Source organism: Rhinoderma darwinii, chromosome 2 (genome assembly GCF_050947455.1).
Source record: "Rhinoderma darwinii isolate aRhiDar2 chromosome 2, aRhiDar2.hap1, whole genome shotgun sequence".
Classification (NCBI taxonomy): domain Eukaryota; kingdom Metazoa; phylum Chordata; class Amphibia; order Anura; family Rhinodermatidae; genus Rhinoderma; species Rhinoderma darwinii.
Genome location: NC_134688.1, coordinates 82560118 through 82577529, shown reverse-complemented (window position 1 = coordinate 82577529; position 17412 = coordinate 82560118).

The following is a 17412-nucleotide window of genomic DNA, read 5'->3' as shown; positions in this document are numbered from 1 at the left end:
GGCAAAAAGAAACTGTACTACCAACCAAGGTTTCTTGTTGGAACAAACCAATATTTGTAACAAACTAAGAAATAGGGGTTATAAAAAATGGACCTTAGATCGGGCCCAGGCCATTGTTAATTCTAAAGACAGAAAAGATTTACTTTCTATACACAATAGAAGTCGAGATCCATCAAAAATTAATAATTCATCCCAACCAACGTTAATTTTACAATATAATAATCAATTTTCCGAAATACGAGATATGGTCCACCGGTATATTCCAATATTGTTTGATGATCCTAAATTGGAATCCATACTGAAAAATGGCTATCGTATAGTCTCCCGTCGAGCCCCAACTTTGGGTAATATTCTTTCCCCTTCATATCTGCCACCTAATACCAAGTCTCCAACATGGCTACATTATACGGGGTTTTACAAATGTGGGTCCCACCCGTGTAAAACTTGTACTTTCAGCAAAGTCACTAAAACTTTTTCAGATTCACATAACTCTACCAGCTTCCCAATAAAAACATATATCAATTGCAATAGTGACTTCGTTGTCTATATAGTGGAATGTTCCCAATGTAATTTAAAATATGTAGGTTGTACTACAAGGAGACTGAAGACTAGGATATTAGAACACCTAAGTTACATTAGGAATCCGGCTATTGTCAATATTTCCAATGTAAGCAGACACTTTATCACCTGTCATAATAGAAACATCGATTTTCTCCAAATATATGCCATCGAAAGAATGATTAAAACCCATAGGGGTGGTGATCTTAAACACAGGTTACAGACACGGGAAGCATTCTGGATTTACCATTTAAATACTAGATTTCCCCAGGGTCTTAATCTTCGAAAGGAATTGATGTTTCATTATTAATTGATCTCAGTACATTGTTCATCTCATTACATTTAGAAACATTAGACGGTCGAGAATGTACATTTGTTAACTTCATTACAATAGTGTTCTACTTCAGATTTAGATCTAACTATTGATATCTAACAAACCCCAATTGTGGGATGGTATTTTTTGATTTTTCATTTTCTTTATTTGGGTACTTTCCATTTCTTAATTTTTCCAGTGTCATATTATATTGTTCCATCATATACCCGCATTTCGGGTTTACATTTCATTTTCAAGATAGTTTGTTTTTATATTTTACACTTTTTAACATTTTTCATATGTAGGTTATAGCTATTTCATCAACTATCTAATATATCTATACATATCTCTATATATGGATATTTTTCCTTTTTCTTTCTTATTTTTACTAGGCCGGTGTTAGTTATATATAAATATTTTCGGTTTTATATATGCATTTCTGTTTTCCACCCTGGCACCCACTCTTATATTGTATTCAGATTTGATAGATCATGGATTGTTTTCATTACGTATTATTAGTTTGGTGCCATTCACAGTACTGCGCATATATATATCATTATTTTCATCCGGTTATCTATTTTCTTTATTAGTGTATCAATTTTGTATTATTTTCGGCAGTTAATTGCCGACTTTACTATCCCGGTCAAATTATCATATGTTCGTATGTATATTTGCTTTTTGTTTTCCGTGTTTATTATTATTCCTGTTTTTCTGTATTTTCATTTTCACTTGTCACTTACAATGTTATGTTTTTTTGCATGAAATTATTTTCATTTCTCTGTTTAAATGCATTCGTTTTAGACTCATGACGTTCTGCAAGCATCTAATATATTGATATACTGTATTATATATTCCCGAGACTTGTGTTAGAGTACGTATCTAACACATTTTCTAGTTGAATTTCCTTCATAAATATTTCCAATATATTAGATACACTCAGGTTACAATTTATACGTACCTTTTCATTGAACGTGTCTCCTGGTGTTGAAATTACCATAAATGAGGGTGTTGTTACGTTTTCGGCACACCCTCCCATTTTCCCAGGATACATTTATTTCCTCACCTTGCAGTCGGTCATTTGTCTTAGCCATGATTAAGAGCACAGCCAGTGCTCGAAACGCGTAGGCTTCATTTCTTGCCATTTCAACCACCTCGTTATTCTCCTGGTGTTATCCGTCATTCTGTCGGATCTCTTTGTATGTTGGTGTATTATCTTCAATAAAGTGGAAACGGAGTTTCCCCCACTTATACCACACATCGCTGGACCTTTCTCTTTTTTGCCACAGCAAATCATGCTTTATATCCCGCACTAGCTCACGAAAGGGGCGTACCCCTAGATCGTTCCCCCCAACATGTAACACCAAAACCTCCGGGACTCTATCCAGGCGAGCATATGTTTGAAACTCGGCCAATACCCGGCTCCATAACATACCTCGAAATCCCAACCAATGCAACACCGCATCCCGACGCGGAATGCAGAGCTGGCGGCCATCCGGGCGCACATCCGCCCGCAGTGCCCCCCAGTGCACAAAAGAATGTCCTAACAGCCAGACTAAACATGGGCGATGATCTGAAAGAAAGGACAAGAAACTCACAGAAAATCATAAGAAACAACGTACAACTCATAACAAATGAGGGCGCACGTAAGACCTAAACCTATTGGACTCCCAGCGGCCAATGCGACGCACACCCTCGTCATCCAATCCCCAACGCCCAGCTTCCGTAGCCGCGCCAATTCTGAACGAGTGAGACGAGTAGCCCCCGTCCCCCACACCAACCACAGCCAAGTATTTTTTGAATATTGCATCAAATTGATACTTAGACAAAAACGCGCCATTCTCATGACGGAGCAATGACGCCTCCGGCACCTCTCCCAGTGGCCTGAACGCACCCATGCAAGCGACCGGACACATCGTCGATCCCGGGAGAGCAAACAACACTATCCGCTTACCTCGGCCCAACTGATCGGTCTTGGACTGCCGCACCAACAACTCGAGTCTATCCCGGTAAAGAGATATATTTAAATAGGTATTACCCTCTTACAATTTTATATATAATATGCTAGAGTAATTCACACTAGGTGTACACCACCAATTGTCGATATATGAAAAAGGAACGGGGAGTGGGAAAAGTAGTGTGTTTTGTAATTGCAAAAAAAATAAAAAATACTTTATTATTAAATTTATATTAAAACAATGTTAGATGGACGCGCGTTTCGCCGGTACTTCCGGCTTCTTCCAGGGGTGGCAGCCGCCGGAATCAAAGGCCAGATATGCTAAGAGTTCCTGATTGACAGGAATAGTAACCAATCAAAACAATTTGAGAATGGAAACAAAGTAATGGTGCAACGTGATACCTCTGGTTAGTTCCAGCAATGTATCCATGTTAAAATAACACTGGCTAGGCTCAAGATGCATCAGATTGCAGCTAAAAAAATCTTTCCTTTCTTTCTTTATAACAAAAAACTTTTTTAGATTGCAGTCATATCAGGACATTCTGCTACATAATAAATGCACATATAGCATTGTCCTGCAGAGGCAGAGATATAAATGTAGATGTAACAAAAGAGGTTAACCTCGTAGATACACAGTACTGCATTGGCAATGATTGCTCAGTAAGTGTGTCAGAGATAGAAATTTTGAATATCAGGCACGATAAACTGGTAATGTGAGACCTTAGTTAGTTCCAGGTTCAAAGAAAACAACCAAAATTGAAACTTTCGTTCATGCCGAACGGTTTAACGGAGTTCATACGGAATATCCACTCACTTTCTCTCCTCAGAAGGGCCTCATCAAGGTTGCCCCCTCTGATGCCCATGTTGAGTTTACAGATGCCCCAACCTTTCAGAGTCTGCCACTCTAGATTATGTCTCTCTTTAAAATGTTTGGCGATTGGAGTAGGTGTGAATATTTTCTTCTGGAGTTTACAATCCTTCTCAGCTTTGTCATAGTTTATAATTGACCTGACATGTTCTCCAATACGGATTTTGAGTGCTCTGGTCGTTTTACCCACGTATCTCAAACCGCAGGGGCACTCCAGACAATACACGACTCCTTCGGAGTTACAGTTCATATGTTCTTTGATCTTATACAACGCCCCAAATCCATCAGTGAATTGCTTGGTTGTAGTCAGGATTCTACATGCTTTACATAACTTACAAGGGAAAAACCCCATAATCTGGGCCCTCTTAGTACCGTCACCCCGCGTAAAGTGACTTGCAACCAAAATGTTCGAAATGCTGGTTCCTTTGCGATAACCTGAAAGGGCCCTCTCACCCAAGATTGTGTTTAGATTAGGATCAGATTTAAGTACATGCCAGTGTTTGTTTACCCCCCAGGTAGGCCTATTGTCTCTGGTGTGGGAAATCTCACGGAGAAGTGTAACAAGTGGCTCGACAATGAACTCCGTGATATTGTGTTGAACTTACCTTCCCACACCAGAGACACCATGCAAATATTGAAAGAGTTGGATGGAATCAGTCTTAACCAGGACGAAATTCTGGTAACCTGTGACGTGGAAAGTCTGTACACCAGCATTAATCACTCCAGGGGTTGTTCAGCGGTAGACTATTATCTATCTAGAGACCAGAGTCTGAACCCTGTGAGGAAGGACTTTATTCTTAAAGCACTGAGATTTATCCTTACACGAAACTATTTCATATTTGATGGGCGGTTTTACCTGCAAATCAGGGGCACGGCGATGGGAGCAGCTGTGGCTCCCACATTTGCTAACATTTATCTTGGCTGGTGGGAGGAGGTAATTGTTTTTTGTGATGAGCAAAAAATCTTGACAGATAACGTCTGTCTCTGGAGGAGTTTTATTGACGACATATTCGTCATTTGGGGGGGCTCTGTCCTTGAATTGGAGAATCTCATTGAGAAATTGAATGACAATGATTTTAATCTGAAATTGACCCTTGACTATAACCCACAGTCTATCCCATTTTTAGATGTTCTCATCTACACAGATCCAGAGAGAAATCTCCACACGGATCTTTATAGAAAGGTGACTGCCACCAACAGCTTATTAGCTGCCGAAAGTGCACACTCAAGAAACACAATTAGGGCAATACCGAAGGGGGAGTTCTTGAGATTGAGACGCAATTGCTCGACATTTGTTGATTTCAAGAAACGAGCAGTTGAATTGAGGGCTAGGCTGCAGGCGAGACACTACTCCAATCGCAATATCAAAGAGGCCTATAACATAGCACTGAGAACCAACCGTGAAGAATTGCTCATTTCTAAAAAGACACGAGCCAAGACAGCTATCAAAACCTCTGAAACCCCCATGCAGCCTAGATTCATCACTGACTATCATGCAGACTGGGATAGCATGATGCAGATTATAAACAAACACTGGCATGTACTTAAATCTGATCCTAATCTAAACACAATCTTGGGTGAGAGGGCCCTTTCAGGTTATCGCAAAGGAACCAGCATTTCGAACATTTTGGTTGCAAGTCACTTTACGCGGGGTGACGGTACTAAGAGGGCCCAGATTATGGGGTTTTTCCCTTGTAAGTTATGTAAAGCATGTAGAATCCTGACTACAACCAAGCAATTCACTGATGGATTTGGGGCGTTGTATAAGATCAAAGAACATATGAACTGTAACTCCGAAGGAGTCGTGTATTGTCTGGAGTGCCCCTGCGGTTTGAGATACGTGGGTAAAACGACCAGAGCACTCAAAATCCGTATTGGAGAACATGTCAGGTCAATTATAAACTATGACAAAGCTGAGAAGGATTGTAAACTCCAGAAGAAAATATTCACACCTACTCCAATCGCCAAACATTTTAAAGAGAGGCATAATCTAGAGTGGCAGACTCTGAAAGGTTGGGGCATCTGTAAACTCAACATGGGCATCAGAGGGGGCAACCTTGATGAGGCCCTTCTGAGGAGAGAAAGTGAGTGGATATTCCGTATGAACTCCGTTAAACCGTTCGGCATGAACGAAAGTTTCAATTTTGGTTGTTTTCTTTGAACCTGGAACTAACTAAGGTCTCACATTACCAGTTTATCGTGCCTGATATTCAAAATTTCTATCTCTGACACACTTACTGAGCAATCATTGCCAATGCAGTACTGTGTATCTACGAGGTTAACCTCTTTTGTTACATCTACATTTATATCTCTGCCTCTGCAGGACAATGCTATATGTGCATTTATTATGTAGCAGAATGTCCTGATATGACTGCAATTTAAAAAAGTTTTTTGTTATAAAGAAAGAAAGGAAAGATTTTTTTAGCTGCAATCTGATGCATCTTGAGCCTAGCCAGTGTTATTTTAACATGGATACATTGCTGGAACTAACCAGAGGTATCACGTTGCACCATTACTTTGTTTCCACTCTCAAATTGTTTTGATTGGTTACTATTCCTGTCAATCAGGAACTCTTAGCATATCTGGCCTTTCATTCCGGCGGCTGCCACCCCTGGAAGAAGCCGGAAGTACCGGCGAAACGCGCGTCCATCTAACATTGTTTTAATATAAATTTAATAATAAAGTATTTTTTATTTTTTTTGCAATTACAAAACACACTACTTTTCCCTCTCCCCGTTCCTTTTTCATATATCCCGGTAAAGACCAACATCCGCCTGTCTCAACCCCCCAGCCTTAGCCTTACTAGGGGAGACCAACTCCCCAATTCGGAGCGCCCCCAAAAAACGCGAGGGAAAAAGCCAACCTAAACAAATCTACCTCATACGGTGACTTACAAACAGCCCCCAGCGATGCGCCCAGTGAACCAAGGAGGGCAAAAGACACAGGTCGCCTCTGATCTGCTTCGGCCCTGCCTCTACGCAATCCTTTCAAAGCTTGCCTTACTAGAAAATGCTTGGATACATCCTGGAAACCGCGTAATTTGAAACCGAACGCCAAACCAGCCACGAAACGATTCACCTTAGCCAGCGAAAACCCCGCCTCCCACGCATCACCCAACCAATACAACAATGCTACCAACCTGTCTTGCTCCGTACAGACGTTGCCCAATACCCTTACCCAATCCTCCCATTGCTGCCAACAAGCCGAATAAGCGTTCCAAGTCACCCTAGCCAGCGACCGCTCAATCAACCCTTCCACGGGACCGAAACCAGCTCCCAGAGATGTTCCGGGCAAGCCAAGCCGGACGCATCCGCTCCCGGTGCCAATTGACGAAAACGATCCCACTTTGAGTGAGAAAGAGCATCAGCAATACAGTTGGACACCCCTGGCACATGCACCGCCACCACCCACGCGTTTAGCGACAAGCACAATAACACTAGGTGACGCAGCAACTGAACCACCGGTGGAGATGATGCCGATAAGTTGTTAATTGCTAACACCACTCCTAAAACCTTTTTATCCCTGAGCCTGTCCCCCCAAATGGTCACTGCAACCACGATGGGAAACAGCTCGAGCAGGGCCAGATTTCGCGTCAGCCCACTGATCACCCAGCTGTCCGGCCAGCTCCCCGCACACCATTGACCCCCCGCATAGGCGCCAAAACCCCCGGACCCCGCCGCGTCAGTAAACAACTCCTCGTCACTCATTTCTTGCACCGGGGACATCCACAACGATTTACCATTATACTGCCCGAGGAACTCGTCCCATACCTGCAGATCTGCTTTGTGTTCCACACCAAACCTCACAAAATGATGGGAAGCCCTTATACCCGCCGTCGCTGCCGCCAAGCGCCTACTAAAAATTCTACCCATTGGCATAATCCTACAGGCAAAGTTCAACTTCCCCAGCAGCGACTGGAGTTCGCGCAAAGTGATCTTTTTTAGTCGGCAGGCCCGCCTCACCTCCTGCCTCAATGGTCCCAATTTATCCTCAGGCAGCCTGCACTCCATAGCCACCGAATCAATTGCGATCCCTAAAAAACAGATGGTAGAAACTGGGCCCTCAGTTTTACCCAGTGCCAACGGAATTCCGAAATCAGACGCAACCTTCTGCAAACAATACAATAGGTTACCACAAATCGGAGAACCGCTAGGGCCGACACACAAAAAGTCATCCAGATAATGTATCAATGAGTCCACCCCCGCTACACCCTTCGTCACCCATTCCACGGAGCTACTAAAAGCCTCAAAATATGCGCACGAAAGAGAACACCCCATTGGAAGACACCTATCGACGTAGAACCCCCCGTTCCAAAAGCAACCCAACAGCCGTTGGCTTTCTGGATGTACAGGCAGCAAACGAAAAGCTGCCTCAATGTCAGCCTTTGCCAACAACGCCCCTTGTCCCGCCCCTCGCACCAACGCCACCGCTTTATCAAATGACGTGTAAACCACCGAGCATAAATCGTGATCTATCCCCTCATTTTCCGACGCTCCCCTGGGAAAGGACAAATGGTGAATCAAACGGAATTTATGGGGCTCCCGCTTCGGCACGATTCCCAAGGGGGATACAACCAAATTCACAACCGGCGGCTCGACAAAAGGACCAGCCATGCGCCCCAGCGAAACTTCCTTTAACAGTTTTTCTGAAACAACCGCCGAGTGCAAATAAGCCGACTTAAGGTTACGCCGCGTTACCGGAACCTCATACGGAGGAGGGGGAATAACAAAACCAAACGAAAACCCCTCAAAAATTAACTTGGCTGCAACCCTATCCGGATATTCAGTCAGATACGGTGCCATTCTTTCCACCCTCACCGGAGACCGACCCATGGCCAGCGGAGGAGGACTGAGGACCTGACCGTTTCCCTTTCCGCATACATTTTGCAGCCCCATGAGAGGAACCGTTACACTCTGAACAGACATGTTTAAATTTGCATGAGGCCCCGAACTTACACTGGCCATCATTGAACTGCCAGCAGAACCCAAGTTTTGAACCGGAACCCTGTCCGGACTGACCCGACTGACCTCCTTGGCCAACGCTCCCGGGAAAGGACTGCTTAACCGGGGCCGTAACCCTTAACCACAGCGCAATATCTTTTTGATCCCACCGAATCGCCGGTCGTACCGCTTTCCGCTGGCGAAATTGCTCATCATACCTCAACCACGCCTGCCCACCGTACGCCCTATACGCCTCCCCGATGGCATCGAAATAACAGAACAACGCCGAGCAGTTTTCCGGCGCCTTTTCTCCGATCACGCTCGCCAAAATAGCGAAAGCTTGCGACCAGTTCACGAACGTCTGCGGAATAAGCCTATACTGCCGGCGTTCCTCTTCCTCTTTTTTACTCTCATCCTGCTTGCCTTTATCCAAATTGAACTTAGCAAGCGGCAGAAGAGAAAATATCTCCACATATTCATCTTTCCAAATACGGTCCCTCACCTCCTGCTTCAAGTGAGCACCTAACGGACCTTCAAAACAGACATACACCTCCCCCCGCGCGCGATCATCCAGCCTAATTCTATCCCCATCCTTCTGCGCCTCAGTTTGAACCGACACTGCTACCGCTTCTCTTGACACCCCCGAAACATTACTACCCACGGACCGCGGCAATACATCACGATGACCTTCCCATACCACCGCCGGGGACACCGCAGGAACTACAGGGGCCGCTGCCCTATCCAAACGCCCAACTAACTCGCGCAAACAACCCACCAAATCTGATAAGCCATCGTGCCCGACAGCGCCACTATCGACAGCCGCAACTTCCGCGCTTGCTAACCCACCCTCACAACCCGACATGAAAATTGCTGGATACGGTAACGTTGGAGTTACACACTCACCGGGCTGCCCAGGCGCTGTATTCCCGCCAGCCGGAAAATCCTGACCGCGCTCCGTCTCATCCAGCTCTCCATCTTCCAAATCCTCTCTTGGTGCCGACTGGTGCCCACACCGACATCCACGACATGGGGACCCCGACATGCTGACCGAGGGGCCGGCCACCTGCCGCCCGACCGTAGGGATCCAAACCTCCGACCGGACTTGTTGCCTCGACGTCGGCGTTGATCTTGTCGTCCTCCCCGACGATCTCGAGGAAGCCTGCCCCCTGGCAGGTGCATCACCATGCGGAGCGGCCGTGGATTGGACACTGCGTACTGCGGCTAAAGGCGGGGGTGTGATCGGGAGCCCAGCCTGCGACTCCCTGTTAGCCGCCAAGCCCCGTCGCGGCTGGGGATTCCTGCCAGGACGCAGGCCCTGGGAGGAGGCGCCCGTCCCAGCAACCTGGCCTGCAGCGTCCTTAGGAGGGCTCCCCCTGCGACGCCGGGCCCGCGGGGCCATGTCTGGGCTCAGACGCTCTGGTGGACGGGACCGCCGGGAGCGGCGGGGTGACCTGGCCTGAGCCACTGCTCCCGACGACGCCCCCTGCTTTATTGTAGCAGGGGCCGCGGGGATCATCTCTTCCCCTGCTGCAGTAACACTAACGCCCGTTAAGAGGGTGGGGGAAGGGGGCGCCTCTATGCCGGCTGCCGACAAAGAGCGCGACGGGCCTGACTGAGGGATCCGGGCTAGCACTGCCACGGTTTCCTCCGCCCAGCCCGGATCGTGAAACGCCACTGCAGCCTGCAGCTGCTCGAACATTGCGGCCAGGGAAGCCATCCTAACACTGCCACGAGAGGTAAGTAAATGCAATCTAACGGTGGGAGCTCAGTTTGCTACCTGTTGTTCCTCCCGCTGCTTCCGGCCAATGCCGAAAACAGCGGGAGGAACAGACAACTCCCCCCGTCCCCTCCCCTATACGTCCCCTCCCTTTCCCCAACTACCTCTTCTCCTATTGGCTCTCTTCCCTCCTATGGCAGTCATGGAGGCTTCCCCTTAAGCCCTCCGCGCTGCCGTCCAGCCTCTTCTTTAAACTCTGCTGTGTCTGCCTCCATTACTGTGCCATCCTCAAGTGGGGTAATGTGTCAGGGTCAAGGGACACACACAAAAGTCTAACCTTCTTACACTTTGAACCTGTACAGTGGCACATGGAGTCCTAGCGGATCCGTATTGTGTGAAGCCATATTGTGCCTCTGTGCAGTACCGTGTTCCTCCTGTAGTATGGCATGCAATGAAATTGGAGGCACCTGGAGGTACAGCATGGGACCACAGATTTAGATGGTAATATGGTGCCCAAAGAACCATATGGGTTCATACCGTACCTTCGTGTGCCTCTGATTTCATGTGGTTGTGTGCATGAGGCCTGAGGCTATTTTCACCTACACCTTTCATCTACACTAGTGATTCCATTTTTGAACATAGGTTAAGTCATGTATTTCTATAAGTTCCCTGTTGTAAAAGATATTCTCATGGTCTTCAAAGCATATTCCTAAATATGGGGTAAAATTGACCTTATTTGACTAGCATTATGTCTAGGCTCTAATGGTACGGTCCCACATAGTGGCGTCTTCTTACAGCCGAAACTCCGCTCACTTGTGGGTTCCAATAGCTGCGCAATATTGCTGGTAATACCGTATTACTGAAATACCGTTGGACCGTATTCCTGGTTTAAAACACGACGTGCTGAGTGACTACATGTGGCCAATTACAAGTTATATAACAAGTTTAAGCAGCACTCAAATTGAAGTCATTCTGGTGCATGTTGCCTGATGGGCTTGGTTCAACTCACCCATACACTATCAACAAGCAATAAATGGTGGTGACAACGCTCGGTCCAAACAAGGTGTTTTTATAACAACATACGTTTTGGCTGTAACCCAGGCTTTTTCAAGCATGCCAAAAAAAACATAGGGCCCCATATGAAAAGTTAGAAGAGGGCCACGTCCCATGCTCCAACACTTCCTTCACACTTGGACACCCAAAAAAAATAAATATTAAAAGAAACCCAAAAACTTGATAATGGCAATATACAGTCCTGAGCCATGTGCCTCCCATGCACTTATTTCTCCGCTCGTTCTCATGCAAAAGAGGCAGAGCCGCCGCACCAGCGGGGTGGGACACAAATGTCACAAGACTTGGCTGGCCAATGAGGATAGCCAACCTCTCTGCTTATTGACCAGCTTAATTTGCTGCACACAAAAACAAAATAGATAGTCAGGCAGGCTGCAGCAGAGGGCATGATGCATAGGGGCGCAGTAGCCGGGCACCATTGATAGGGCGAGACAGACTGCAGAGGCAGCCATTCATTCCCCGGCCCATGGGCCTCCTAGCAGCTGCGTGCTCTGCCTCCATTGGAGGTGCGCCACTGGCAAAATGTGCTCATACATATAGTGATGTGTGAAATAATAGAAGTGTGACTACCCAGTAAGTTCAAAGGTCACACAATTAGACCAAAAAATATTTAAGCCACATATACCATGCAGTTAATATATTTAATACATAAATACATTAATAGCTCCCATTGTGCCCAACTCAGAGTTTAATACACAACGTGCTGAGTGACTACATGAGGACATTTATAGGCTGCGATGTTTGTGATTGGACATTTTAGGGCCTTACAATGCACATAACTTATATATGTGCGCCATCTGGTGGTGATTTCTGAAAATACTCTTAAGGGCTCATGCACATGACCGTGTGTTTGTTCTGCAAATTATAGAACAGGTCCTATTCTTGTCTGTATTTGTGGTCCATCACACCCATTGTAGTGTATGGGTCACGAAAAAATGGGCAGCACGGAAAATCCACCAGAATCTGTGTTTTGTGATGCGCAAAACGAAAACAATAGTGTGCATGATGCGTAAAGGGTATGAGTACTTTTGCCTCCATTTTTATTGTTCCAATGCATCTTGAATTCCGGCGAAATAAGGCACCAAATTGTGGTGTAGTATTCTGACTGGAATATCCGCTGCGGAAAACTGCACCTAAAAAAAAATTACAAAAATAGAGTCATACTTACATAGTCTTGGCGACGCATGCCCCCGCCTGTGATTGGCTGCAACGGTCACATGGGATGAAACGTCATCCCAGGAGGCCGGCCTGGAGGAAGGAACATAGGATTCTGGGTAAGTATAAAATCTTATTTTCTGAATTGCATTTCTTGCCGCGGATTCGCTGCGATTCTGTCACAAAAAAAGCAACATCTGCTATTTCTTGTGGGTTTTACCTCCTCATTGAATTCAATGGGGAAATCCCGCTACAAATAAGCAGCAATTACGCAAATACAATTGACATGCTGTGGATTAACCCCTTCCCGACCACTCCACGTAGATTAACGGGCTGCAGCACTGGTCCACAGCACACAGGCGGTCCCCGCAGCCCGGCATCTCCCAGTATGGGCAGTGCCGCACCTGCCATGAGGCGAGGTGAGCAGACAGCCTCAGGCGGCGCCACCTACCCGAAAATGACGGGCGGCATTTTCAGCCAGGGACGGACTGGACCGGGGGGAGGGGGCATGCAGACTTAGCAGACGTGCCGCATAACAGGCACGTGTGTAACACTCCTCCTCCTTGCTGTACGCAGCACGTTATGCCAGAGAGGAGCAGGTTTGCAGGAGGAGCGGTCGAGCGAAGAGGAGAAGTGACGAGACGCACGAGGCACGTTCCTGCCTTAACTCTGTCGGCCGAAGCTGCTGGGACTGGGACCCGGGAATATACTGCAAGGGAGGTCTGGGCATTTTGCTGACAGCAAAGGGCTCTATGGGGCTGGAATAATCCACCCCATAGAGCCCTCACATCACTATAATGGAAGGATGGGGGAGGGGTCTGACTTACTGCAGAGGGCTCTATAGGGGGGGATTCTGCCCCCCCTTTAGAGCAGTCAGTCAGATGCTCAGACCCCCCTAACCTTGCAGTACAGTAACTAGTGAGGGCTCTATGGAGGGATAATTCCCCCCTATAGAGCCCTCTGCTGTCAGTAAAATGCCCAGACCCCCCTTGCAGTATACTCCCGGCCCCCCAGCATTGGCCGACCCCTTTTAAATTAGTGGGGGCAGGAAGCTGAGCACAGTATAGCTCCCCCACAGCACTCCCCCACAGCACTCCCACACAGCAGTCAGAGTCAGTACCCTCCTTGCAGTATAATCCCCCCATAGCACCCTCAGTAGTTATTACACTTCAATGGGGGTTGGGGGAGGGGGGGGGGGGTCAGTGTGATTTGGTGCTGCTTTCTAATTACTTTTTATTAAAAATGATTGTTACTTTTTGAGATACAGCTGCTTTGTATGCTGAAAACAGAGCAGCTGTATATAGCGCTGAATCTTGTATCCGTCAGCGGGACTGACTGATTCAGTGTCAGCAGGTCCTGCAGGATCGAGCTGTTACCGATCACATCTAAGTTGATAACTTAGATGTGATAGATGATAGGCGACCCAATGGATTCAGGTCTCAGCGCTATATACAGCTGCTCTATAAACAGGATACAAAGCAGCTGTATCTCAAAAAGTAACAATAATTTTCAATAAAGAGTAAGTAAAACTTGCACCAATCACATTGATAGATACCTTGTGTGTATATATATATATATATATATATATATAAATAAAAATAAGTTTTTAAAGGTGTACATAGCCTTTAAACTGTAACTAAACTTTTATCATGTCATACTGACATGTCAGAAGTTTTCATCGGTGGGGGACCGATCACTGAGATCCCCACCGATCGCTAAAACGAAGCAGCAGAAGTGCTCGGGTGAGCACTGTGCCGCTTCATTTATGATCGACTTTCAGCCGAGTGAGCGGTGTATGGACTCATAGACTTTCTATTGAGCCTGTACACTGCTCCAAGGAAAGCCAAACAGAATCGAAGTGGCACACCGCTCACCCGAGCACTTCTGCTGATTCGTTTTAGCGACTAGTGGGGGGTCTCAGTGCTTGGTCCCCACTGATCAAAACTTCTGACATGTCATAAGTTTTTAAAAAAGTTGTTACACTTTAAAGAGAACCTTTCACCTCCCCATACATGTGCAGCTGAGTGCAGCATGTAATAGGGAGGGCTGCACAAACACTGGGGGACTTCACATTTTTTTCCTACCCTCCTTCCTTATTTAGATATCGGTGCCGTAAAATTTGGCGCTCAATATTTAAATAACCTCATGAACTGTCAATGGGGCGGTAATTGGCAAGGGGGCATGTAACATCGCTGTGACACTGTCCAATCAGCTACGGATAGTGTCAACAGCAAGAGCTGGTTAGGGGAGAGCGTGTGCGCGCACACACTCTCCCTTTTCAGCTCTCGGCAGGCAAGTACAAGACTGTGTGATCTCTCGCAAGAGATCAGTCTTGTTGTCCTTGTCTGTCGAGAGCTAAAGAGTGAGAGTGTGCGCACGCACAGCTCCGATAACATGGAAAAGAAGAAGAAGAGTTCACACTCTTCTCCTCTTCTGTTCCGTAGTGGTGGCGGAGCTGCGCGCACATGCTCTCCTCTCTCCAGGTCATGCTGTGACACTGTCCGTAGCTGATTGGACAGTGTCACGGCGATGTAACACGCTCCATTGCCAATTACCTCCCCATTGACTGTTCATGGGGTTATTTAAATATCAGGCGCCAAATATTACGGCACCGATATCTAAATAAAGAAGGAGGCTAGAAAAAAAAAGTAAAGTGCCCCAGAGTTTGTGCAGCCCTCCCCATTACGCACTCTGCTGCACATGTATGGAAAGGTGAAAGGTTCTCTTTAAAGGAAAGGTGTTATAATTTATTTATTTTTTATTTTATATGTTTTACTTTATGGGCCTATTTTTTCTAGTTATTTTAATATGTTCCCTAAAGTAACTATTTATTATTATATGTTTGTACTTCTGTGGGGGCAGCCATCTTTATTTTTATTTTTCATACTGCTAATTTTTGTTTTGCAGGTTCCGCTGGACCATTTGGACTACGTCGTAGAGTCGTTGAATTACTTCGCTGATTTAAATTTTTTTTTTTTTAATAAAATGGTTAAAGTGGATTGTGTGGAAGAGTCAGGAGTCAGTAATAACGGACCAGTATAAGTTATCTACCCAAGAGAGACAACGCAGACGCACATCTTTATTGCGGTCTCGATGGCCATCTTGTGCGCCTGTGTCCCCAAAGATCCCAAAACCTAGGGTTGCTAGGAGTGACAACCTTGGGTAAAGATGGACCCGTCTAAATTGTCCATACCTGTGACCATAGTGTCCGGCGAGAAAACACATCAGGTCTCTGCGTATCTGGACTCTGGATCCGCTGCTAATTTCATCCGCAGAGATCTGGTGGACCTTCTGCAATTACCCACCACCCCTCTGGAGAGCCTGTTGACAGTTACCTCAGTGAATGGACTACCTCTGCCAGATCCTGTTATAGCTGTGACCAAGCTGCTGAGGCTCCAAGTGGGAGCCCTTCACTCTAAACTTCTGTCTTTCTATGTCCTGTCCAAAGCTGTTAACCCTGTGTTGCTGGGTTTGCCTTAGCTCCGACTGCATGGCCCAGTCCTGGACTGGAATTCTGGAGAGGTTCTCCAGTGGGGCCCTGAGTGTCAAGGTCGTTGCCTGGTGCAGATACGTTCGGCTCAGCCTTCGCTGTCTTGGTCATTGGCAGGATTGCCGAGTCACTATGCTGCATTTTCGGACGTCTTCAGCAAGAGGGAGGCGGAGACATTGCCTCCACATCGGGCGTATGACTGCCCTATCGAGCTGATTCCTGGTGCATCCCTTCCCCGTGGTAGGGTATATCCTCTCTCCTTGCCAAAGACGATGTCCATGTCCACCTATGTGAAGGAGATCTTGGAGAGGGGCTTCTTCCCCGGCAGGAGCCGGGTTCTTCTTTGTCAAAAACAAGGATGGCTCTCTTCATCCTTGTATTGACTACAGAGGTCTCAACCAGATCACGGTAAAGAATAAATATCCATTGCCACTGATCTCTGAACTGTTTGATCATATACGTCGTGCCAGGATTTTTTCTAAACTAGACCTGCGTGGGGCGGTCTTCCAGGAGTTTGTGAATGATATTTTCCGTGACCTCCTCTATGTTTGTGTAGTAGTCTACCTTGATGACCTCTTGATTTTTTCTCCAGAACCTATAACGCACCAGAGACATGTCCGTCAAGTTCTGCTACGATTAAGGGAGAATCGTCTGTACCCCAAGCTGGAGAAGTGCATGTTTGACAGAGATGCTCTATCCTTCCTGGGCTACATCGTCTCGAATCGAGGTCTTCAGATGGATCCTGAGAAGGTAAAGTCTGTTCTGGAATGGCCACGTCCTCAGGGCTTGAGGGCCATACAGCGCTTTCTGGGATTTGCTAATTTTTACAGGCAGTTTATTCCAAACTTCTCATCACTAACTTCCCCTATCTCTAACCTTACTAAGAAGGGTATGAACGCCAAGGTGTGGACTCCTGAGGCGGAGTCCGCATTCAATAGCCTGAAGAGTGCCTTCATGTCAGCCTCTATCCTCCATCATCCGGATGTCTCTCTGCAGTTCTCGTTGGAGGTGGACGCATCCTCTGTCGGTGCTGGTGCAGTCCTGTTCCAGAGAGGTCCCAAGGGCAAGTCAAGGGTATGTGGATATTTCTCTAAGCTCTTCTCTTCCGCAGAACGCAACTACTCGATTGGGGATCGGGAGTTACTGGCCATCAAATTGGCCCTGGAAGAATGGAGACATCTATTAGAGGGCACAGCTCATCCAATCCTGATTTTTACAGACCACAAGAATCTGACCTACCTCCAGACGGCCCAACGGCTGAACCCTCGTCAGGCCAGGTGGTCACTGTTCTTTACAAGGTTCCAGTTTGAGCTCTATTATCGCCCGGCCGACAAGAATGTGAGGGC